At 41.7% G+C, this 26,305-nt stretch overlaps 1 protein-coding gene across 1 annotated transcript in view; it reads right to left on the minus strand.

Annotated features, from left to right (window-relative positions):
- The window catches only part of zfhx3b (zinc finger homeobox 3b), a 142,454-nt gene extending 121,017 nt beyond the window's left edge, over positions 1–21,437 (minus strand). Inside the window, exon 1 of the mRNA XM_030720437.1 lies at positions 21,203–21,437. The gene's annotated coding sequence lies outside the window, so the exon portion shown is untranslated. The remainder of the gene's footprint in view (positions 1–21,202) is intronic.
- Between the last annotated feature and the right edge of the window lie 4,868 nt (positions 21,438–26,305).

The following is a 26,305-nucleotide window of genomic DNA, read 5'->3' on the forward strand; positions in this document are numbered from 1 at the left end:
CTCATACCGCATAGCCCACAAAAAGGGTGATTTTCACCACAGCAAGAAGTTCTAAGAAAACAAAATGAGAAGAGGAAAGATGAACACGTCTTTTACAACATTCTTTTCTTTGTCAAATCAAAGCAGGCATGGACAAAAGAAGCACTCATCAGAGCACCCATTCATAAAACATACCACCTTTAGGTGCTTCTGGTGAAGGGACAAGGGAAGACATATGTCCTTGCAAAATTAAAATATGCAAGGATATATAGAGTGTATATATGTGTTCCACCTCTAATACCTCTCTCTCTTTCCCTCTCTCCACATACACTCACACACACACATTTGTGTGTGTGTGTGTGAGTGTGTGTGTGTGAGTGTGTGTGGAAGCCCAGCAGGCTGGAAGCTCTCCCAGGGCCCAGATGCTCTCTGTCAACACCAAGATTCCAGAGAGGAAGCAGGGCTTTACAGCAGCAAGCTGTACACACAGCCAGGACCTGCAAAGACCAGGAGCCAGGAGAGGACAACCTGCTCCATATAAACACAGACCTCCCTGTCTTCTCTCTAAGCCACTGGTTTTGCTTCCTCGCTTGCAGAGTTCCTCTTGCTGGCTGGACCCCCTCTCTCTGCCTGCCACCATCAAGAGGTAAATAGCTATTGGCTGCTCAATAAGTGGCTTCAGTGCGTTGGAGTGAGGGGCCTTTTTTCCTCCACACTCTCCCAGCCTTGACAAGCATGTATTGACAGAGTAGTTACACACTAACCCATTGGGGGAAATCCTCCACATTGTGCCCCAGGCAGCTGATAAATGGAACTCATACAGTACCTGTAAGCATGATCTCCTACACACAGACACGCAAAGTGCATTTGTGCATACACACAGCTCAGTACTACCATACTAATACAGACATAATTAAGGAGAATAGGGGCTTTATGGCACACAATATGATGGACGAATAAATGTGTGTACGGATAAAGAGAACAAGAAAGGGGGGTTACAAATAATTATATAGTGTCTAAATCTTTCTAAGCTATGACACAAGAACTTAAGTTCATGAGCCTTTGGTGCCTCAGAAGGTTGCAGACTACAAGATAAAAGTTTTTTAAAAAAGGGAGCAAGGTCCACAATTTGTAAGTTCTCAAATAACAATGATTTTAACTGGTAACAAAGGACCTAGGAAGTACTTTTATGAACCGAAATACAAAAATAGAAAGCATGTAAGTGAATGACACACCCAAGGCAGACAAGTCTCTGAAATGACTTTCTCGCATATTTCAGCTAACTTTTGCCTGCGCTTGTGCTTACCAAACAAAGCAATTGTCAGCCTTTAACTTCAGCCTACTTCACTGTCTCTCTACGCCCTCCAAACCATATGGGCTAAATGCCATATGTGGCATCACGATCCAGGAAAGGATTCAGTGACAGGGTAGAAAAGGAGGAGTCAGCTCTTGTGCCCCCAACATTGGGGAAGAGCAGCCTCGTCTCATCCTCTCTCCCCTCCACCCCCTCATGCCCGATCTGCTGCTGATAAATAGCTAGGGGTGCAGCAGTTGCTTTCACTTTGTGATATGATGTCAGTAACCTTCATTGATCTGCGGCCAGGCAGGCAGGCCTTATCACTGCCTCTCCCTTGTGATATACTGTGATCCAGGGCCCTGACTGCTTTTTAATACACTGCACTTTAGGTAACAGTGTCGCAGGCTAACCACCCTTGCTACTAACACCTGAGGCAGTATTTTACAGCAGTGCTGTGATGGCCAGTGAGATTACTGAGAAACTAACTCTGGGAAAGTCTGTCAGCGAAATGATAATGCTGACTAAAGTGGGACATTGGAGTGACGCGCTAGGAATCCTGTACACTGATCAACTTCACCTCCGAGCAAGCCGCGTGGAGATGAGAGGCGGTCTCGGAGAAGAAAATTCCAGGAACTGTGCATTATAAAAACTCTTGCCACTTGTCAGAACCCTTTCAATCCTGTGGCTTTGTTTGATGTTCTACCTGCGCTGTATTTTTAAGTCTAATCAAGCACCTGTGACAGAACATAGAGCTTGTGTTGACAGAGCACAATGCTCTTCTCAAGGGTGAATTTAGTGCTGACAGCCACTTCCTCTCTCCAGATTTATACGTGCACTCGAGCTTAGACAACACCTGAGGTGATTGCTGAGAGTTCTACCCTTATCATGAGAACCCTTACGCCAATAAAATGACAAAATAAGGTACCTGATGCACCAGTGTCATACCTGGAAAACTGCAGTGAATAGCTGAACACATTCAACTTTCTAAGGTAAGCATTTAGCATATGTGGCCAAATACTTTGGAGCGCTATTACTCCTCCTAAATGTGGCAGTTAAAGTAAGTCATATTTAAGTATAACTATATAACCTATTATATGCACAGAGGTTTACTCCAGCTAACCACCACCCCCATGTACATGAGTTGAAGAAGGCTGCAGATAAAGGAGACTGGACGACTAGCAGGAGAATTATCCCAACTATTGATTTTAGCTGTTGGGTATTACAGAAGGAAACAGTGGGTTTATCAGGCCAGGATCCCTCTGCACTTTCACTAACTAAACGAGTATTTTCCGGGCTTATCAGGCAAAAAGCCTATTACTGATGGTCTCAGCCTCCCCCACAACTAGACAAAGAGGAAGGGTGACCACCATTATGTAGCCACTGGATGGGTTTGGTTGTATCGTACTTTTGGAGACCTCTAACACTTATCCAGCACTTTGCAAACCCAAAATGATGTCCATATAACCACTACATAATACTCCTTAGGGGTATTGCACATTTTATTTATATGTATATTTACGGTTATCTACTAATGGACTCATGACCTCCTCAACTATCTGCTCTCCATCTTCCTCTCTCACTGTGTGTGTGTGTCTCTCTCTCTGGGTCAATGTCATTTCTATGGGTTCTCTATATGAAGACTATAACCAGAGATAATGGGAAGTGCTATAATCCCTGAGAGGAGCCTAATACCAGCCTTAATCACAAGGGGGAAAAAGTATATGTTTTAATTACGGACTAAAAGATCTACAGAGATACCTGTGAGGTACCTATCCCAGGATCCTTAGTGAGCATGTCTTATCTGTAAAACCTGAGAAAACCTTGCATGTCTGCACTCTGCTCTGTATTAGCCAGCATGAATTAGAAGAGCTCTTGCTATTTTAAGATGAAATTATACTCATTTTGAATGTATACCCATTTCCCATTGTTAATAATGAACAAGAGCGGAGACTGAGAAAATTTCCCTCAGCAATTATCGCAGAAATCCATATACTGATCAATGTGCAATCCCAAGGATTGTCTTAATACATATAAAATATAGACAACACCACATGTGCGTATGAATGTGCATGAATTTATTGTAGCGGAAAATGACCTCAACAAGATGAGAATATTATTGAAGAAATAAAAGCTGGGTGTAATGATTTACATATTTCATCACAGGCAGCAATGAAAGTGAGTGATTAAACACAGAGAACGAGAGAAAGGAAGGCGGTATTGAGAAGACCGAACAAGACAAACAGCTAAACAGAATAAAATGATAAAGAAAAAAAACTACTTCCTACTCAGGTCAGCTATACTAAAAGCGGATAATGGAACAGTAAGACACACTGGATAAATATGTCCACCACACGCTTTAAACTTTGTTAGCCAAGCCAGTCTTCATTCTAATTAAAGACTTCAAGAATAGCATTTGTCCATTATGTCAACACAAATGTGCACATGTTCTTTTCTTCAAGACAAGCGTGAGCCTAGAAGTGGAGGTGGGTGGCACTAGCAGTGAAAGAGGACAGAGAATTGTGGCCAGACGTGGCACCCATGAAGGGGCAATGCTCATCTGCCCACTGGCCTGCCTTTATGTCTCCAAGTCAGCCCTGTAATTTGCTTGGAGCGGAGATAAATCTTATCTCGGAGACCTGATTAAGTTTTTAATTTACACTCCAATCAATAGCCCAGGTCTATTGGCAATGTGTCTAAAACTCTATTTACCAAAGGATTCCCTGCTATCAATTGATCAAGGACCCGGCAGCCATAAATTATGGGAACATGTGTGTGTGAGCGAGGGGGAGACAGAGAGAAAGGGTGAGAAAGTAGTGCGTGAGTGAGAAATTTAAAGAGCTAGGTCATATTTGACCGATTGTAGGATAGAATAAAGATAGGATCTGTAATATTCACTTTGGTTTGGATCACATGACCTGAGAATGTGCTTTGACAACATTGGGCTTTAAGTGCAGTCTACCTCAGACAGGGAGAAGTGGATTGAAAATACCAGCAATGCTAACGCAAAATGCCCAGCTCACCTACTTTTACATGACCTTCCAAAGAGTGGCACCCAGAGTGATCATGTTAAAGGCCTGAAAAAGTGAGACCTCCCACTTCCGGCTCTTTCTGCACTATCTGTTTACAGTGCCTCCTTTCCCAAAGGAACTTTAAAAAAGAATCTGCCGGAGTCTGGGTTCCCCACACAGAATTCCTGCATGCCTTTTTTACACAATACCATCCTGCCGGGGAAAACTGATGGGAGAATTTTATAGGGACGCGTTTATATGACATCCAGGAAACAACTATTTTGTGTTCTTTATTTTCAGAAACTGGGATATTTGTTGAGGATTTTAATAACGGAAAGATCTGTCACGCTGCAGCGATGAATAATCGAACGAAAGTGTAAACATCCAGTTAATCGTAACTCTCCACACTTGATTTTTGATACGGATTTGTAAGAGGGCAATGGTAGTACCGTTCTGGCTCACAGCTAAAGGGCACAGATACAGTTTAGACTCCTCTCTGCTGTTCCCATGCAGAGGAAGTAAAAGGGAGGGAAAGGAGGGCAGTGTTATCACCGTGGAGAAAGTGTCGTCATGGCGGTTCTGCTCTGACCCTGCTGACTCGCCGATTCCTTAACATGAGATCATTTTGGACAGCTGACCTCAATATCACTGTGCTCTGAGGATGAAACAGATCCAGTGGAGCTCCTTATTCCACTCACCCTGCCTACAAAACATAAGTGGGACACACTTCGTTTTCAGTTTTATTCCTGCACCACAATTAACAGGAATTACAGGAATTAACATAAACAAAGTCAGCAAGTCAGTTTCCTCCCTCCTCATCATTTTCAGTGAGACAGAAAATAAACACAAGCAGGCAAACTGGGTTTCCCACACCAAGATTTTCTTAAAAACACTCAGACTTCATTTTCTATTTGACTCAGGTTTCACACTCTCACACTCCTGATATTTGACAAAGCAGATTTATTGTTAAAAAAAAAAAAAAAAGAAAAAAGTGAGAAACCATTCTTCCACTTTGTCAACAAGTTGGTCGAAGGAGCGCCTCATGTTTTTCGTGTTTTTAAAATTACACCATACGATAATAAGGTAGAAAAATATTGTTGTAACAAATGTTTGGGCGGATGTTCTGTACTACTTTGTCATTAGTGGAGAAGCTGTCTGGTAAAATCAGGCATAAACATGTGTCAGAATTACACGTAATTATAGTCGAAAAACTTCCGCATGGGAGCATGAATCACCTCTGCAGCTGGCTTCATGGCAGAAGAGAATACAGTACCCTGCTATCCTCACCTTCAAAACTGCAGTGGGGGAGGGGAGCAGAACACAGGAGACATGCAGACTAAAGAAGACAGACGGGCTCATACCAAGTCAGAGAGCCCGGTTTGCTGGTCCTCTGCTGGATTATCTAAAGAGCCACCGACGGATATGTGTAATCAGCCCCATCCCCATGTTTTTCTCTCTCACTCTCTGCCTCTCTGGCTAATGTCTCCGCCTGATTCGATTGAGGCAATTAGGCAGTAATCTATAGAGCTAGGGAGTGATGGAAACATTTCCCACTGTCCTCCTCATGTTTCTCCGAGCTGCTATAATTAGCTAACTTTGTTTCTCATTAAACATCAGAGCAGTATTTACATACCAGATCCAATTTGGCTCTGTAGAGCCCATTCCTTTTAAACCATCTTGAAACCCTGAAACATGCCCATAAACAAAGGAATAAGGGCGCTGTAATCTACAATTAGTTCAGTGAAACATTTATATACTCTATGGGTAGAATAATATATATATATATATATATATATATATATATATATATGAAATGGCCAGGTTACAAAAAACGTGCACACAAAACAAAGTGGATTATCATTCAAAAGCAGTGTGTTGGTGTAGATAAAGGAAGGAAGGAAGGAAGACTCAGTTGATGTGAAGTTCTGATCTCACAAATGGATGACATACTTCCATCTTTGGTTTCAATGAGCCATCATGGGAACTGGAATAGTGGGCCCACATATATTTCCTTATGACTCGTAACCATTTGAAATATTTTTGCAGGGACCAAAGCAGTGGACAGCAAGCCTGAACTAAAACACTTTGGTTCAAATCCAGGACAACTTGATTTGAACATTCTGAAACTCTGATTTGATCATCATAATTATATCAGGTATTTGATAGAAAACAAAAAGTGAGTCCTCTGATTTGCACTTTGGTTGACTGGCACGTTTGGTTTAACAGAGATTTTTTTTCCTAATTTATGAAAGTGATGGCTAAAAATCTACACTGACATTAAACACAAAAAGGAAATGCAGGAACACAACACCTCCATTCCTGCTGAATCGCTCAATAATGTGTTTAAGTGCACTACAAGCACCACATTGAGTTAAACCACAGAGTTCACAAGAAGAGTGGAAGAATGCCAAAAGAGTGGACTCTCTCTTTAAAACTATGCGAACCTTCAGCAGCTCTAGACGCCACCCAGAGTTGTACAACAATTGTAAACTTTTCAGTTGACATGCAAAGCAGCATGGATAATTTGATGTCCCCATGGTAACTCTACCCCTGTTTTGCAAAAATGTAATGATTAATCACGGTTTTGATAACAAAGGACAAAATCATTGATGCAACTTGAACGTGCGTTAATGTTAATGTGTGTTTTCCAGCGCCAGGGACTGAAAAAAATTGGTCACAGAACATGGATCTCTTCTGGGGTTACTATAGACACTGCAGCTCAGTACAGAGTTTACACTATTTCTGTACTTCTTTTACTTAAGCTGATTTTCTCTAATAAATTGGGAACAATTTATAGCTGCTTTTTTTTTTGTCTCACATTGAATTAGCTGACAATTAGAACCTCTTATTTGGTGCAGGCTGCTGCAAATGTAACATTTATTTACGCCTACTACTGCTAAAGTGGCATATTTTTGCCCCCCAAAAATAATCCTACCACCAGAAGTTCAACATAATGGCACTCATCAATAAATTAACACAGTGAAACTTGAGCAGCACCGAAAAAAAATCAGTGAATGCGTGATAAAGCTAATAAATAGTTTGATTTCTGATGTGCAACTCAAATATAAAATATTTGTTTTTGGCTTTTTTTTTTTCCTGATCTAATAGCTGAGTATTACAGCCTTATCACTACAACGTATGTGATATATGCATGCATATTTTGACTGGAATCTAGCAAAAACAAGTCACGTGGACTGAATTCTGACAGGTCTGATGATCTGAAAGCTTTAACAGGTAAATGTTTGAATGTGAAAGAAGCACACAGAAATCCAATCTACTGCTTTGCTTGAATACATATGCAGGAGTACAGCCAGGGCTGAAGAAAAGGGTAATTCAATCAGCAGCATTCCTGCATGACACAGATTCACTTTGTCAGTTGAGCTTTACCAGTAATTCATCTTTCTGAAAACAGACACTATCTCAACAATAATTTCTTTCAACTCTGATACCTGGCAAAAGAGGTGCCTGAAAATTTAATAACGGGTTTTTATTGGCTAACATCACAGTCCTTTCAGATCTCACCCTATCAAGAGCAAGTTTCCATTTCCTGATGTCTCTGAGAGCAAAATCAACTCATGTAGAATGTTTAGTGACACAAATGGTAATTCCTGCTATTGTGGCTCAACTCACAAGTGACCATACTTTTAAACAAACCATATGAACACCCAAATGCACACTGACTAGTAGTGGAATGCATAAGTAAACAGTGTGAGGGGTAGGGCTGCGTGTAGAAGACCAGATGGGCTGACAGGGGGACTCGTCCTGGGAAAGGGCTTTCCCAAACTCATACACCCCCTCAGTTCCCCTCTGGCCCTGTGTGAGGGACTGTATCTAGCCTGGTCTGAGCAGCAGAGGGTTAACCGCACTGCCCAGTCACAGGCGTGAAGTGAAACAATGAAATAATGGCAGTGAGTGAACGCTCAAAGGCAGGGGGCACAGCAGTGGGTGTGGGAGGGCAGGGGCTCGCCATTGGCTCCTGCAGATGTTGCCGGGTTTCGACGGGTCACACAATCACACGTATTAGCATTCCTGATAGAGGGAGCCCGGATTAGGGAGCTGAATGCCTTTCTCAACTCAGTCAGAGTTTGAACACACCAGAAAAGCAGAGCAGAGGGAGAGAAATCCCAGAAATGTGGTGATGAAAGGTGGAGACAAGAGCATCGGGGAAGAAAAGCACCCTCAGACAGTGTTGCAGAAGGCCCAGCTCACAGAAAGAGCAGGCACAATGTTGCTGGCAGGAGAGAATTGCAAAGAAAAGCAGTTGCAGGAAGAGGAAGATTGACAGACAAATTGTGCCAAATTGACTAAAACAGCTAATGAAACAGTTTAACAAACAGACAATAAAGAGAAATCAAGCATGTGATAATTTAATGGTTTTGTGAGGGTGAAAGAGGGAGTGTATATATGAAACGAAGATTTCTATTTGTGGCTGAATGAGTGAATGAGCATAGACAAACGGCTTTCTTTCTTCTTTGTATGTCTGAGTGAGCGAGTGAGAGTGAGAGAGAGAGCAGAAACAAAAGCTTTTCAGAGTGTATGTGTGCTGTCCTGTTCTTTTTTCCCAGGACAGAGGTCTGGAGAGGCCTCATATTTCTGGCTGCTGTCAGGTCAGGGTGAGAGGCAAAGACAGCAAGGGGCAGCTGTTTTCTATGAGGTAGCCCGGCTCCTTCACACATGGCCTTTGATCCAGTTTGCCTTCCTTTGCCAACCAAGCTGCACCCCCCAACTCACAAACACACACACACACACACACTTACAAATATGCACGTATGTATCATTGTATGTATGCATGTGTAAGAGTAAGTGCATGTCAGCCGCAGAGCGAATGCCTGTGAGAGTTGTAATAAGTGTAGCAAGGGGTGCAAGTAGTGGCAAACCATGGAACAAACAGTGAAACTTAAATCGTAAAATGAAGTGAGAGGCATCTCTGAACCAGGTCTTGTACTCTCTTCCTCTCTCTTTGTTTTTTAGCACAAGACATTTTCACAGAAATGCAGCAAGGCCAGCCTGATACGGCTGCATATTCTGTAGCGATTTTAGAACACAGGAGAACAGTTCGCACACTTTTAAAGAAGCAATAACTCATAACAGAAAACCACACACACAGATAATTCAGGTGTCTGGATTTTCCTACAAAATGGGAGAAATAAGGCCTCTCTTTCCAAAACACTTAATGACTCAGAATGCAGTTTCATTCATGTTTTAAAGTTGAGTTCTATACAATAACAAAAACCAGGCTACCCTTGATTATGGTTTAAGGCACTGTGATTCTATCAGCAGGCACATCTTTACACAGGTTTCTAGAAGGAGACTCCACATTTGGAGAATCAGCAATGCATCCTGCTGTTCTTAAGACTGTGACAACACAGAAAAAAACAAAAAACAAAAAAAAAAACAGGCAGTGACAGTAAAACCACACAAAAACCTTCATATTTGGCAGTTAACAGGAGGTGTACCTTTGTCCCCAACCAATGACTATCAGTGACTCTACAAGTTAATATTTGCTTCTGCCTGCTCATAAATTTGCATTGCATTAGAACCTGACCTAAATGCATTTTTATCATGCAACGTAATTAGCTGAGCATTAGTTGTAGGAGAGCGAGAGTGCTATGTGGCTGAATCCTTTCTGAATGGGTGGTGGCTGAACAAAAGCTACAGGAGGGATGGCTACAGAGTAAAGAAGAGCTGGGCCACCAGATGAAAGAGGAAATAAACAGGGCCAGAGTGCTGCCTCTTTAATCTGCTACATTAACTCCAGCACCACAAGGGGAGGAGCCAGCAAGCAGGCAAACGGCACAGCCACACAAAAGGGGAGTGTCAATGAGGGGGTAATAAGGAAAGACAATGAGTAAACAAGCAGGGGAAGTCCAGGCCTGGCGTGCTAGAAACTCCCTGCTTCTCACTGGCAGGCACACACAAAGGCCCTGCTGTAATTAGCTACCCCAATAGGTTGTTTAGCATTTGCATATAAATGCCCTCACAGGCAAACACTAAACACGCTGACACAAGCCATGCCCAAAACAGACGTTCGCCACACCTCTACCCTCCAGGAGGTCTCAGGGGTCCACTTATGTTGGGGTACCCCTCCCTCCACCCTGTGCTTGTACCCACTACAGGCAAGCTGGCATGCATTACAAAAAAGGCGGACGGCTCACCGTAGCGCGGGTACTCAGTTCTTGTTTCTGGAGAGATTGCGAAACACTGAAGCCAGGCTTCCTGTTGAAGGCCCCGCATACCCATCTGTCATGTGAAAGTACATTTTACTCTGACCACAGGGCTCAACGAGACACAGAGTGCAGGTGTCAGTCTGCTGTTTTGTTATGAAAAGGCAGGAAAGAGCTCATACAGATATTCTATGTGTAATTAAACAGCCATGCAAATCAGCATGGTCACGTGCATAAAACAGCACTAGAAACAATCTTTTTTCATTGATCAGAGTCAAAACATATAGCCTTATTTAATATAACCTGACTGATTAGAGACAACCTAACAACATTTACTAAGTGTTAACAAAAGGTTTTCATACATTATGTTCCATTACTATGTTTCATGCACAATGTTTTAATAGGACTTGTGCTTCAGTTCGACACTTCCTCTTCTGTCTACTGCTGTTCTGACAATGGCAACTTATGAAAAAAAAAAATGAAAAATTACAGAAAGGAAGGAAGTGATGAGACTGGTGTCTGCCCTCCCCCCTTCCCTGACCACCGCCTCTCTCTTTTCTCTCCTTCCTCCAAACCCATATTCTCTCCAGTGTAAACAAAAGCTGTGTCATCTACACACTTGTCCTGCTCCTGGTGCTGCTGGGAGGGAAAGAGTTCATCCACAGAGCTCTTGCACCATACAAGGGCTACTTCCTGTGTTAATCCTCAGCACAGAGAGCGGTTTTACCAGTCTACTCTGCTTGTTTGCGAGTTTTTCTGAGCATTGCTTATGGCACAGGAAGACCACAGAAAGAAAAGCTATCCGTTAGCATTAAACACTTGGTTCTCACCTACCATGTGGCCTGTTGTTCCCCATCAGGGCATGATCCGACATGAGGAAACACCTGGCTCTAACAAAAGCAGGCAGTAAGAAGAGCATTTTTTTTTTTTTACAGCCTTCCTCGTCCTGATACAGATACCTTGTCTGATTTGCGAGGACAGCACTGGATGTACTGACATGCCCAAATTACACAAATGATGCCTTTTTAAAATCTCTATCAAATTTGCATGATGCAGAGTGGTTCTAGGGGAAAAGATACTTTAATGTTGCTCTGAGGAAGAGGGGAATAATAGCATGAGAGGGGAAATGTAGAGCCTTTTATTGTCAAAGAATTGGCACTAGCATGTAAAGAGGAGAAAAACTGTTATAACAGTCAGTATCCGTTTTGAGCCTAGCTCTTACCTCAGCCTGACTTCCTATATGTGGTCAGGGTGTGTTTTGTTTTACTTTTTACGACAATGCTTGCAACATGTTGCGACCTGAGTAAAACAGAAAAGTCATTAAGTTTAATAAAAGAGGGAAAGAAAACTTTAATTAAACTTAGAAGTCTAACAGACTTGCAGACATTAAGCCTCTGAAGAGGTTCTAAAAGGGATGTTTTAAGCTAAAGTCATTATTATAAATTGCCATTATGCTGTCGTATTCTTGCATTGGTCTCCATATTCAGCAGAAAATCTAATAGCTCCATAAACTAGCCGGGGCCCCTATCTTCATTCATTAAACAGTAGGGAAAATGAATTCCATGGTGACCAGACGAGGCGAATGACGTCACAATGCCGAGGTCACCAGTCTGTTACGGCCCTATAGCCTTGTCTCAGCCCCATGGGACCTACCCCACCCCCTCCAGCTTAGGGCAGATCTCAGGTCTGTGGCACTAAACATCAGAATGAAAACCAAACAGTCTACCAGGTTTCCGCATCAAACACGTAAATGCCATGGTGCTGCCATAATGAGACGTCAGCCACTGGACGCAAAACAGCGATCAGAGCAGATGTGGAAATATAAGGCCTACCAGACAACAAATGCCATTAAACTGGATAAATACACATTTATAGTTGCTTAGGGAGAAAAGGAGAGCATGCCTCCTCCTCTACAGGCCACACACACACACACACACACACACACACACACACACACACACACACACACGGTTACACTGTACATCTTCAGTTTTCGGTATTGCTGTGTGGGAGTCTGCACTCTCTAATCAATTTATTATGAGGCACTGAAGTCCTTATGTTTGTTCATTTAACACGGGGAAAATGAGAAACAGCATTTGTTTTTGGTACAGTGAGACCCAGAGCGAAAACCACACGTGTCTTCAGAGGAGGAAAGCAAAGAGAGGAGACGGGAGAGGCAAAGGCACACAAGACAGAGACACCATTCAGAATAATGTAGAGGCTTGCAGTAATATCGTGGTTTTGAAGAAATGTTGCTTTAATTGCAGGTTGGTGTCACATATAATGTTGTCTGTATGACACCTGCCGTGAATGGTTTTAACTCAGGACAGTGCCAATTATAATTCAGCCAATCAGAAATCTTTCATAAATCCATGGACATGCTCATTGCAAGAGCTAGATGCTTATTTGACGAGGTGAGACGGCGACAGGCACACATGCACTATATCTTCTTTTTAATTACAATGTCTGCCGAGGTGGGACTTTGCAATAAACAATCATCTGTGCATTCAAACACAATAACACCACATTATAATGATACATTGTCAAATGAAAAAAAAAAAAAAAAATATATATATATATATATATATATATATATATATATATATATATATATATTATGGACAGCATTTGCATCATTATTACTAGTGTTATAACTGAAAATGTAAAATAATAAAACAGTGTACAGCTGAAAAACTGAGGTATCCAACTCTGTTATCATTCAGCTGCTTTAGCAGTGGTGACTGTTAGGAGGTGGTGTTTGTGGTTGTCAGATCAGTGTATGTAATTTCTGGCATTCACAGACGCATGTATATATGTATAAAAAATTCCATAAGAATTCTTTATTAAATAAAGCTCCAGGTGACTTCATATCCATGGAAAATTAAAACAAAACAAAACATATACATTAATGTCGTTTCTAGGAAGTTAGAATTTTTTCTAACAGGACCTTCACATCTTTTTGTTATTATATAATCTAATTAAGCAAAGCACCTTCACAAGTCAAAATAAACCAAAATCAATTTCAAAAATTTAGTTTGTGATTTGCATGCATCTTCCAACAAAAAAGAAAAAAAAAGGCAAAGTCATTCTCACTACACAATTAAAAAAAAATCTAGCTATGTGAGTAATGAAAATGTGTCACCATGTTATGTTAAATGCCTTACTAAGAATATAATATACACTAGGTATGCATATATACTGTACAGTGAACACAGAGGGGAAAAAAGGAAAATATAAGCAGAAGCTGAAAGAAGGCTGACATCTGAAGACTATGGAGGCTACAGCACTTAGAGGCCATTTTATTGCTTTGCTGTGGTCAAGTGAGGTGCACTGAGCTCAATTCCACCACAACAATGGCAAAGAGGGCCGCAGAGACAAAAGAGGGCTATCCTTGCTTCTTAACCCCTTCACTGCTGGCAGATCAGTCGCCTAGGGCACCACAAGAAAACAACACCAGGCCACCTCAGGAGAAACCAGGGTAATGACAAACAGCAAGTTTCAACATGCATACTTTCTGTATAAGAACTCGAAACGCACACATGCGCACATTTAGTTATTCACACAGTCGATAAATGATGTACACAAACTCCAAAAGAATCTATCAGCGTGCAGATGAAGCCGGCTGCTTTTTCTGAGCAGGAAGAAGCCGTCCATAGCTTCACCTCAGTCTTGTCTAATGCTGAAATACACCACAGCCTTCTGTCTTTCCGTGTCCACCCCCTCCCTCTCCCTCTTTCTCTCCCTTCAACACGGAACATGGTCAGGGTACTACACATTTGCAAGTGAATTACACTTTTTGTTGGGATTTGTAAGTGTGTGTGTGTGTGTGTGTGTGCGTGCGCATACGTGCGTGCGTGCGAGTAAAAATGGGAAAGCGGGTGTGAGAGGGAAAGGGTGCTCCTGCCATCACTCTTTTCTTTTCTTCTCTCTATAATCCTGAGGAGGATAAGCTGTGAGGTACATAGAGAGGAAGTGCCATAGACCTGCTGGGGTCCAGCACATCCCAGCAGTACATTCCTACCGCCCAGCTATCAGACACTCATAATGCATAGACAGATACAGACTACAACCTTCTCAGGCAGACATAACTACTGTTTGTCACAGTCACAGAGGAGAGTAGATGCTATGCTCACACAGAAAGGGAATTAAAATCATTATGACCTAAATCTGAAATCAAAACTGAAGCTGCAACCAGGAACTGAAAATAAAAATAGAATAACACTGCATTAGGAGAAACGCTAAAATTTCAGGTTCACCTCGTATAAAGCAATCAGTAAATAAATACATAAAAATGTCAAACACAGTTTGTTCATGCATGTGCTACAATGTTAACACACAGCATAGTAGCAGGAGAGATTGACTTGAATGGGGAAACAAATAAGGAGACAATATTAGCATTACTTTCACATAGTAATTTCAGTTATTATAAAAGCACACACACACACTTTAATTGCTATTAATACAAGCCATGATTTTAGTTCATTTTGTGACCTAGCTAGAAACTGACAACAAGGAAAAATGACAAACTGATGACTCAACTGGACTGACATATCTTCTTCTATCCAAAATAAAAGAAATTTTTATTATTAAATGCTGTGCTGACATCTATTCAATAGGTAAATGATATGAATAATAAAAAATGCATGTATGTATGTATGTGTATATATACATATATACACACACACACACACACACACACACACACACACACACACACACACACACACACTATTGAACTGAAAGCAGGAGCTATGCAGCTGATGCACTGTCACTTTTCTGAACCCGTCACTCCCTCTCCCTCATACACCCACATGCACACACACACACACACACACACACTTACATTTCAGTTACACAAAGTAGATTTCACAGACACAGATAAACAATGCGAGGGCAGTTATCACTCCACAGAGCTCAGTAACACAGAGGAAGAGGAAGAGGATGACAAAGAAATAGGGGAGGACAAAAAAGACGGCGTGTGTGTCGTCAGAGTCACAGGCCAGAGGGGCCCATGTATTGTTCCCGGGCTCAGTGTAGAGAGAGAAAGGCAACCTGGGCTGCCTCTGTCTAAGCGTCCTCCATGTTTTATGCATTCTGTCCTTTGTAATGATAAGCGCTAGCGTGGAGGGTGGAATGCTGGCCTCCAGGGTCCAAGAGAAGGGTGGGCTTATGGGATGGGGGTGGTGGTGGTGGGGGTGCAGCTCAGTTCAATTTTGCAGCCCTTTGAGTGCTCCCTGTCATCCCTGCTCTGCCCGCATGTAGGCATATGTAGCCTATGCCGACGCAAAACCGCTGTTCCTCCCATCCCTGAATGTAAGAGCTAGCTGCAGCTGCCTCAAATAGGATGCACAGTCAGTCATAGCTACTACACACACACACACGCATAACACACTCACACACATACCTTTTATGATACAGGCAGTCCGGGACAGGCATGCAACACGCAGGTTTTTCTACTCACAGTCGATACAGCAACCCAAAAATAAAACAGTCTTCATCACTGTTACAATACTACTATCTAACAAGCAGCCTTATTTGCTACAAAACTGATATTGTACATTTATTACAGACGCAATATTGAGATTCTAGTCAAGGACGGAGATCCACAAACACATTATAATCCCCTTTCCGTGACTTCCACAGCACTAATTTATTGTTAGAATTGAATGAAAATTTGTATAAATTTGTGTCACACATTATTGTACTCTATTCCATGGCAGACAGTGAATACCCTTCTCTAAAGCAGAGAAAGTCAAACTAGAGCCCACACTTTGCTTTTAAACACGGAAAAATGGAAAAAGATTTTTCTCCTTCTCCTCGTCTTTCTAACGTCTGTATGATCAGAGAGTGATGTTGTGTTATCACAACATAGGTCTGCACTGATTTGAACGCTGGCTTAAATTTTTTTGGAAACTGTTTAAAATTAATAAAAGTATTGACTACAAAAACAAAAGGGTATCATATAAAGACCTTGACGGGGAACACTCAAAAGATATTAGATTTTCAGAACGGCAGTATGCCCACAAATCTGAATGCTGCTGCGTGCACACACACAGAGAGACACACGCGCATCTTTCTCAGTCATAAATCTTGTCTACCACAATGATTTAACCAAGATTGTTAACATGATAACATATTGTGAAAGAGTAAACCACAAAAAAAAAAAAACACAGCCAATTTCACTTACAGATAAAACGATGCCACTGAAGATGAAGAAAAGCTAAAAAAAAAAAAAAAAAACTAAATAAAAAGACAGGGAGAGAATTTTAAAGAAAAGGGGGATGCTTTCTGAGGATAAAGAGGAAACCTTTTCGGACACTGGGGGCCAGTGGGATTAAGGATCAGGTAGAGAATTCATGCACTGTAGGCATGCTTACACACACACACACACACACACACACACACACACACACACACACACACGCATATGACATCTCTTCTACTTCTACTCTCCCTTCCCACTTTCTCACTATCTGTGTTTAACTAAGACACCCTCCTCCCCCCGCCTCTTTCTTTATGATAGCATGACACAAATACTGCAAATACTGGCCTCGGCTGCAGGACAACTGCAAGAACTGGTCTTTGTTCAACAACCTTGCATATTCAAAATTACAAATTCAAAGACATCATCTGTGTTCACAGCTGTCCCCTAGTTATATTTTATTGTCTGTCTTACATACAGACAATACACAGGAGAAAAAAAAAAGGGAAGTAACTGTCTGGTGACCATTTTTTTAGTAATAATAATAATAATTTTCTATTTTGCAATTTGTTTTTATTTTTTGGCAATGAGAGCATAAATGTGTGTGGATATTTCTTTTTCTGTATGCACACACACATACACTCTGTCTGGCACGCCAAAGAAACTGTGTTGAATCTCTCCTGTATGGCCCAAGCCTACTGTTCACCCAAAGAGGGCTCTCTCCGACAGAGGACATGGCAGCGAGCTCTCCCACGGCACCGGTACCCAAACACAGAAAGGTGGGAGTTACGGAGAGAGAAACGCAAAGACACAGAGAATGGGATGGTGAGTGAAAGAGGGAGGAGAGAGAGACAGGGAAAGAGAGAGAGGAAGAGAGAGGGAGAGAGAGAGGGGAGATGGAGAGGCAGAGTAAGAGGAGGAGAAGGGGTTATGACAGCCAGAGGCGCTGTCTCCCCTTTCTCTGTGCTACCCCCAAACCACGAAACAAGCCCATCTGTGATGACTGTTACTCCCTTTATCTCGTTTCCAAAACTGGACCTGCTGTTCCTACTCATTTAGTCGAGTGACACCTGAATTCTCTGAATATACCTGTCATCAAATATTGTAATGAACGGACTAAGTGCAAACAGTGGACAACCGATTTGTTGCTGTGCAGGATCAATGGCAAGTGCACATCTCCACGGCAAATACTGACATCATATCAGAGCTTTACAACACCAAATATTCACTTCATGTTATGAATAACAATCACGACAGCAAGAACACAGAAATTACCAGGTGTAAATACATGATAAATCATGACTGAAATTACGCGTCACAAACTAAATGCACAACACTACTGGGGAAAAAAAAAAAAATCAAATCCTGTTGATTTCAACAAAGAATTCAGATATATGTCCATCACATCCACAAACCAACATTGTCTGTGTGAGGTCAAAAAGATGTGCTCAAATCCTACCCAAAGAAATCACAATGCTAATAAAACAATGATAACAATAATTACAATTAAATTTGGGAAATGCTTCCAGGAGATTGTTTTTTTTTTTTTTTTTACTGTCAACAGAAGAATATACTATATCTATATTTTCCTTAAACTGTTTTTGATTCATGGAAATATTAAAAAGCTTTTGGCTAAAAAAAAAAAAAAAATTAAAAGAACTAATAAATTTTTAAAAATAGTCTTGATAAATGTGTTAACAAAGAGAAAGCAATAACTGACCACAAGAAATGAAATCAAAAATAAATATGACGTCCCTTTTTCCCCCCAAAAATATTTCTATAAAAGCTGTCTGCGGTAAATACATCAATCTGGTAGCACTTTGAGTGGAATACTTCCACCATCACAGTCAGAGATGAGCTTGAGATACTACAGTTAGCGACACCAAACACAGCTCCTGACAATATGTGAAATAGATTACACAGAAATAAAGCCAGTGACATTCCTATACCTTTACCTAGAACTGTTATAATTAAACATAAATATGACAATGAAGCAAGACTGGAAAATCAGACAGGTGAGATGACAGTAAACATTTCTGCTGTCTTTGTTTTGTAAGGCAAGAGGGAGAGGAGGAGGAGGAGGAGGATGTGCAGCGTTACTGTCAGGCAGGGGAGGAAGGGAGATCACTCATGTTTTGGCACAGCAGCCTACCTGTCCTATATTAACACCTTTAAGATTCTAAGCACATAAAAGTCACTGTTGCAGACACAGAAAGACACTGGAATACAAAGTACAGAACAATTTTTTTTTTTTACTTAAATATGAATCAGATTCCTGATAGAATGCAAAAAAAAAATAAGAATGCCGGTGTCTCCTCTTTCTGGCAGAGCTAATCTCTTTCTGTCTGCTCCTCTCCAGCCTGAAAGGTAGGGATCTGTTTACCTGACCTCTTCCTCTGATTGCTCCTCTATGGCCCATGGCTATCTGACCCCTCTGCACTCCTACCCTCAGCACCCCCCCGCCCCCTTCCCTCCCTTTTGGGGGGCTTTCTCTTGCAACCTCTTGACTGCGTGAACGTTTAATTTTATTAAACCTGTTACCAATCTATTTTTGTTTCTCCCATCCTAAAATAAGTCTTAATCCTGCAGATGCTGACAACCACAAGCGCTTTGTGTGGCTCCCAAAACATACCAACAACTAGCCTACCATCACCGTGTTCTCCCAGCCAGACCCACTCTCTCCCCATTATCCCTCGGCTGTTTGCGAGGGGGTTTCCTCTCTTTCTTTTTTATCTCTGCACTCACTCCATGACCCCTGTTCCCCCTGTTTCTTGCTGTCTGACCTACCCCCCCCCCCTCCACCCCCCACCCACACACAGCCTCTCACCCCCCTTTCTGCTTCCCCAAACGGTACACATATCCTATCATTGCCTCTGCTCGCTCGGAAAAAAAACCCCTTTTTCTCTCTTTCTTTTTCCGACTCTTTGTCGCGAAATATATCGCAGATTGCCTAATAATTCTCGCCGTTTTTTTTTTTTTTTTTTGCCTGAGTGTATATAGACCAAGTCCTCCCGAAAAGTACTCAGTATTTTTGATGATATTTATAGAGATTTTCATCTTTCAATTACACTCAAGGTACCAGAATTTCCGAATTCTTCATTTTTTCCCCGATCAGATTCATTTCTGGGGAGATCAGCTGGCCTACCAAAGCTGTAACCAACTATATTTTTGAAAAAGGCCTCTTCAGCTCAGACTATCTCTTTGCAAAAGCCGTATGTTTTCCACTCAGAGCGCAGCCTGTTCTATTCAGGGTATGTTGAAGATATCCACTTTGACTTTTTTTTGTTATTATTATTCCTACAAGCGACCACTAAATGCATTCAGTGGACCTGCAGGTTTAGCCTGGACCACGCTTAAAGTTCCCGGCAGTAACTTTGGAATGATAGTGTCTGCTTAAGGTCAGTCAAATAGGGCAATGTTTTTGTTTTCTTTCTGGTCAGCATTTCTCGGGGAAAAAGTGTTCTCTTGAAAGTCAGATACGGTGGCAAAGTAGTTCGAGGCAGGAGACGCAGTCTCTTCTCCGTCTTGCCTAAAATACGTGTCTGTTCGGTGCAACGCAGCTCAGACTCTCAGGCTGTCCGTGTACAAGGTCCTGCTGATCCGCTCCTGTCATGAAGGAGACCCTGGGCTCCGTTTTTCCTCAACAAACCACATTCACATAACACACACCACGCTCGCTAACACAAACCCGCTCATGCACGCACGCACACATACACACACACACATGTCGATCGATTTGCATGTGACTTCGTCAGTGAATGAGCGAGAATCGACTTAAAAACAACGCTTCAAAGAGGCAAACCGCTATGAAAAATAAAAAAGAAAAGATGGACAAAGTGGGGTAAAGGGGGAAAGTGTAGCTAGAGGAACTAAGGCAGGGCGGAGGGATTGCCCATTTCAGACAGAGACGTGTCGGAGAAGAACAAAAATGTCTTTATCCAGAAGAGGATTTTATAAGCATACGACGTTGCTGAACCCCCTTGGATGTGGCAAGTGTCAAATCTGTCAAAATTAGAAAGCGAGAGATGTTCCCATTTGCCGGACACACACGGACCCACAGGCTGGACTTGGAGCTCCTTTTCTGGGCAGCGTTCATGTGGAGCTGCCGCTGCCCTTCGTCCGCCGCTCAACACAGCCCTCTCTTATCGCATTTGTGCCTTAAAACACGTTTCTCGACAACCACAAACCCTCTATACCTTTTCCCGATCCCACTGAAAAGCACATATTTGTTTTAAAACCGTGCTTTTCCACGACCAACTGCTTGGAGTGGATCGCTGTCTTGCCTATTTCTTATCTTCCATTCATGAGGAGGAGAGGACGGACGCTGATGTAAACACAGGTAACGATACGAATAAAAATTGAGAATAAACCAAACTACTTGCATGAAATGAACTTGTGATCGCCAGTCTTTTCTCACAACGTGAGAATAACCCAGCTCCGCTACACGTAAACTACGAACAGATAGAGGAGAGATTCAGATAAGTCAGACAGCGAAAAGAATAGGATCGCTGAAACAGAGAGGAAAAGAGACAAACGCAAAGTTGAAACTTACAATTTCTCGCTGCCGGTTTGTGATCCTCGCTTTTTAATCCAGTATTGAGATGATTTAGCTAAAGATCCCATCAAGGCAGTCCCCTTTTGGTCAGTTTGCGCTTAGGGTGGCAAAAGAAAGATCATTGTTGTTGCGGAGTGTAAAAAACGAAGTAGGTACTATTAGTTGTTAAAGGCAATATAAAAATAATTTGGATGCAAAGCAGGCGATGAGTCTTGTGTTAGAGGGAGCGAGGAAGAGGTGAAAGTGAGATCTGATGATTGAAAAGAAAAAACTCTTTGGATCTTTATTCCTGCTAATTAGTTTCCTGCAAAAAATGGCTGTGATTAATTCAGTGCGCATGTGCTTCATTACACAGGCACGAAGGGAAGGGCTAATTAGCCGCCTTCTGGATCAATAAGATTCAGCAAAGGAGAGAGCTCGGGAGAGAGAGGGAGGGAGGGAGGGAGGGAGAAAGAGGAGGGAGGGAGGGATGGATGGATAGATACAAGTAGAAAAAAGAGGAAAGTAATGATCAGGAATTGAAAATATGGAATTAAGAACAGCGGAAAGTAAGAGTTTGATTAGAGGAAAGGCAGCGAAAGTTAATAGCGGAGCAGGCAGCCGTAGCAGGCAAAGCCCGATGCCACGGACGCAGCTTTTCTTCCGCTCTTTTTTTTTTTTTTTTTTTTTTACTTTTGAAACGTTTTTGTCGCGGTTTTTTTGCTTTTAAAAATGAAAGATATGCACATGTTTCGGCCACTTACAGCACAGACGCGATCCGGCTTTATTTTATTCTGTCTCTTTTAGTCCATGTGAGCCAATTTGGTCGCGTCAAAGCTGCACACAGGGCTGTGTTTTTTAGTGAGTTTAGAGTCTGATTAAACAACTTATTGAAAAACAAAACTGACTTTCGGCAGATGAAATGGCCAGAGAAGTTGACATTGTATTCATCAGCGCAGCCTACCTGTAACCATTCAATCAACTGTCGTGTTGAGAAACAAATAAAACAAACAGAAAGCATTTTTTTAAAGCGATTTCTACATCTATGCAAAAAAGTGTACTGTAACAGCAGCATGCAGGGTATGCAGGCTATTGTAACCGGCAAAAAAAAAAGAAAAAGAAAAAAGAAAAAAGCGAGCTCACTTACCTGGATATTATCAGAACTAACAGCTTAATTTGTGCATGTAAATTTCTACATTTCGAGCATTAAGACAAATGCCACTGACAGAGCCAGAAATTGACAGTAAAAAGTGTTGCGCAGCTTCAAAATTTGAAACTTTGATAAACTTCATGTAGATCGACCTGTGCACAACGTGTAGGGAAATCCTTTTGAATTCTTATGTTTATTCTCAATAATAAAAAAATATTAACCGTGACGGGCTTAATGGTAAGAGGATATTAAAGTCTACTGCAACTTAGAGCAATAGGTGTTTCCTCAACTCACATATAACGTGTATGCACATATTAAAATGAAATAAAGCAACAAAGTTATGACACCTAACGAAATTTGAAATTGTAAAATTCAGCTTTATAAAGTAAGGCAGAGCTTAATGAAAGTTTGACGGAGAAGACAAGAAAGACGTGTCGTTTTTACAGTTACAGCCAGCTCGAAATAACAGCCTAAGTAAAATTCAGCACAACATGTTATAACAATATTGTAATATAAAAGAGTGTTTTTTTTTTCTTTCCCCAAATGCATTAGGAGGACCCTATATAACACAAAGGTTTAAATATTTTTTCCTGTAAATCTGGAAAACTCCTGAGAGCTGTTTTTTATTCGTAAAGAATTCAAAGAAAATCCAGCTCCTAAAAAATACTTGAAGCCACAACAATCCTATATGGGAGACTTAATAATATTTTTTAAGGGTTATTTATTATATGTATAGGCCTACAGCGAGTATTTAGAAAATATGAATAGGTTTTTTTCTTACCCAAGCACATCAGTGAAAGACTTGCTGTAACACACAGGAGTGATGGGGAAACAGGCTATCAAGACATCTATTACCAAACTGATTTTGTGTGGTGGCAACATCATGTCAATGAGTGCAGTTTCTCTTAAATAACAATAACACTATAAATGCGTGACAGGGTGACAGAGTTGTGTAAGGCGGTTGGTCAAGTCCGGCCTGTGTGCATGAAATTTGCTATACTATGATAATTATACTGATATTATGACAGGAAGCTCAGGTGGTCAGTGTCTCATCTCATTTCGAGGTGTTTCGTGTTCAGGAAATTCTGAAAGCCTTTATGATCGATCTGAACACGAATTTGTTGAGGTTCTACGTTTGTTTGTCTTCATAATATTTCCGTAAAGCACGTCTCATCTGTAACTGATTTCCCATCGCTTCCTCCGAATGAAAAGACTGTATTGCAAAATATCAACCTTTGAGTCTCTCACTGCTCTTTGTTATGATAATTTTATTGTTGATTCTCCGAGGAAATGGACAATCCCTCACTCCCAGTGTGCACACTTTCTGTGCAAACACTTCCATATAGAGTCCTGGTCCACTGAATACAAGCAGTAGCTTTCACTGATAACACAACGTGCTATGTTTATTGAAACAATACGGATTTGTTAGTCTGGGTCTATATGGCGGATTCAGACGCAGAGTTAATAGTTAAAAGGCAAATATCATCCAGACCAAACATTTCCCAATCATACCACAGATTTAAAAGTGGCCAGTATACAATGTTGTTTTAAGAAATGACGTTTAACTGGGTAAATAAAACTACCGAAAAATGTGTTTGTTTGTTTGTTTGGTGTGTGTGTGTCGGAGAGAAATGCATGCCACAGACAAATCTAATGTGTTTTATTTTTCGAGGATCTCATACAGCTGATATGTTTAGCCTTTTGTGATGGTGCAGTGTTGAAGATAGTAGATGAAATAGCTAGACTATATTTTATATTTTCCAGAGGCCTTTGACTTAAAGGTTAGAAAGGTTATGAAACCCCCCATGGGACCCGGCGTTTCTACAGATCCAATAGCATATATTCCTTTGAAGAGCCTATGAAAATCAAACTTCTTACATTGTATCCTATATGGCCAAGACCCAACTACCCCCCATCTCACCCCCACCCCCCATTGCTCTCTTTCTTTCCCTCCCTCCCTCCCTCTCTCTCTCTCTCCCTCCCTCCCTCTCTCTCTCTCTCCCTGCTGGTAAAATATATGGTGTGCTGTAACACGGCATTTCCTCAGCACTTGCCTTCCACAAGCCACGGCAGGCACTGATACCTGTTTTTAAGCAATGCGGCATCGACTGTATAGCATGCCCCTCTTAGAAAAACAAGACAACTGCATCGCCCCTTCGCTCGCATTTTTGCAGTGTGAGAGGCAGTCTGCAGGAATCTCGAGGATTTGCGACGCGTCTGCTCTCTCGGGAAGAAGAGATTGTAAAAATGAATAGGTTGAAAACAGCGTGCGAGAGGAGTTAAAGGGGCTACGAGATAATAAAAGAGTCTGGTGTAATTTGAGGCTTGTAGGAGGCAGCTTTGAGCCAGTCAGTCGCCTAAAGCCTAACAATGCAAACTTCAGTTTACAAATTTATGCAAAGGCCTGATTGATATTACTCCATCAGCGACCATATTGAGTATAGTGTAGGCTAAATCAAAGGCAGACCAGCCAGGCAGAGGCCTTGATGCTTTTAGGGCCTATGCATCACTGAAAAGAGAAAAAGGGGGAACTGACAGGGTCTGAAGCTTTTGTGTTACCACCATTCAATTGCGCCTCTCAGTGGGAAGGATAACTGTCCACGTGCCAGCCTCAATAGGCATACATCGATGAGTGGCATTGCAAATTCAACACAACCTGTGGCTATGACAGCTCGTGGATATGACAAAGAAAGGCAGAGTAGCTTAAAATGCAAAAATCTCCGTAGATGCGGGGCACATGAAAGTACTTGACCATATGAAGGACTGCAAGGAACAAAACTGCGCATTCAGAGGGCAAAGCCCCCATAATCGTTTCTAACGTGCTTGGACCGGTACTCTGTGATGGTTGTCACCGACCCACGTGTACCACTTGTCAACTTTTAGGAATATTTAGTTTAATGCATTCAAATTAAATTACATTTACTTTACTTAACAGATCAGCTGCTGTGCTCGCGTATACGCGTGCCCGCGCGTGTACGCGTGCGCTCGGAATCCCAGACAAAGCACAAAGGGAAACAGAGGAAATGAGCAGGGGTGAAAGTATTTAAAGATGAAAGCTGCTATCGGGAAAAGTCATATAACTTTATAAAGATATAACGACCATTATATTCCGAAGGATTTGGGGATTTAAGATGTTCATAGGCTGCAATATTAACAAGAAGGGTGTCAGTCATGTGTTCAGGCTACGGTAAACAGATATGAAAAGGGCATCAGAAATTCTTAAGGAAGCGGTCTGAGTGAGATTATGCTGTGAAAAAAATAAACAAAAAATTGTGTGTGGACTCGAAGCTCCAGCTGGGACACAAAAGAAAACAACACAAATAAACAAACAAAAAAAAGTTGCATTTCTTAAACGACGACAATTAAATTAGTAGGGTTCTTTAGTGAAGATGCACGGCCCGCAGGTTCGAGTCTCCGCTCAGTGGTCCCAGCTGCGCTGATAATAGGCTAGGAAGACCCTAGTTTTTGTGAAGGGCACACCCTTCTTAACATTTGTAAATAGAGACATTTAAAAACTTTTCCACATATTATTATTTTCATAAGGGTATATTGGGGCGAAACAATTTGAAATTGTGAGAAAATATAAATCTTACAATCATATTTGTTTTTTCTTGTTTCCCCCCCTCTCAATAATCAATCGAATATAACAGTTAAGGCTGCGCTGTTTATCACTACACAACTCACGAGAGGCTGGTGTCCGGCTCTCCGTGTGTCTCGGGTGGATAGGGGCAGCACAGCCAGGTGCAATGGGAGCGCCCTCTTATGTTCAGCCTGACCACTGGGATCAAGTAGCGCATCAGCTCTTTCACTGAAGCCAAGCACCTGCGGACCCAGCTCTTTGCAAACGCGCACCTTTGCCTTTCAATCTGTGGCTGCATCTTAAACTGACTCGAATGTAAACGAATCCTACAGACACGATCAGGTTATTGTGTGGACGAAAGAGGTGAGGGATATCCACGGCGGAAATCACA

This window comes from Archocentrus centrarchus, chromosome 3, assembly GCF_007364275.1.
Source record: "Archocentrus centrarchus isolate MPI-CPG fArcCen1 chromosome 3, fArcCen1, whole genome shotgun sequence".
In the NCBI taxonomy this organism is placed as follows: Eukaryota; Metazoa; Chordata; class Actinopteri; order Cichliformes; family Cichlidae; genus Archocentrus; species Archocentrus centrarchus.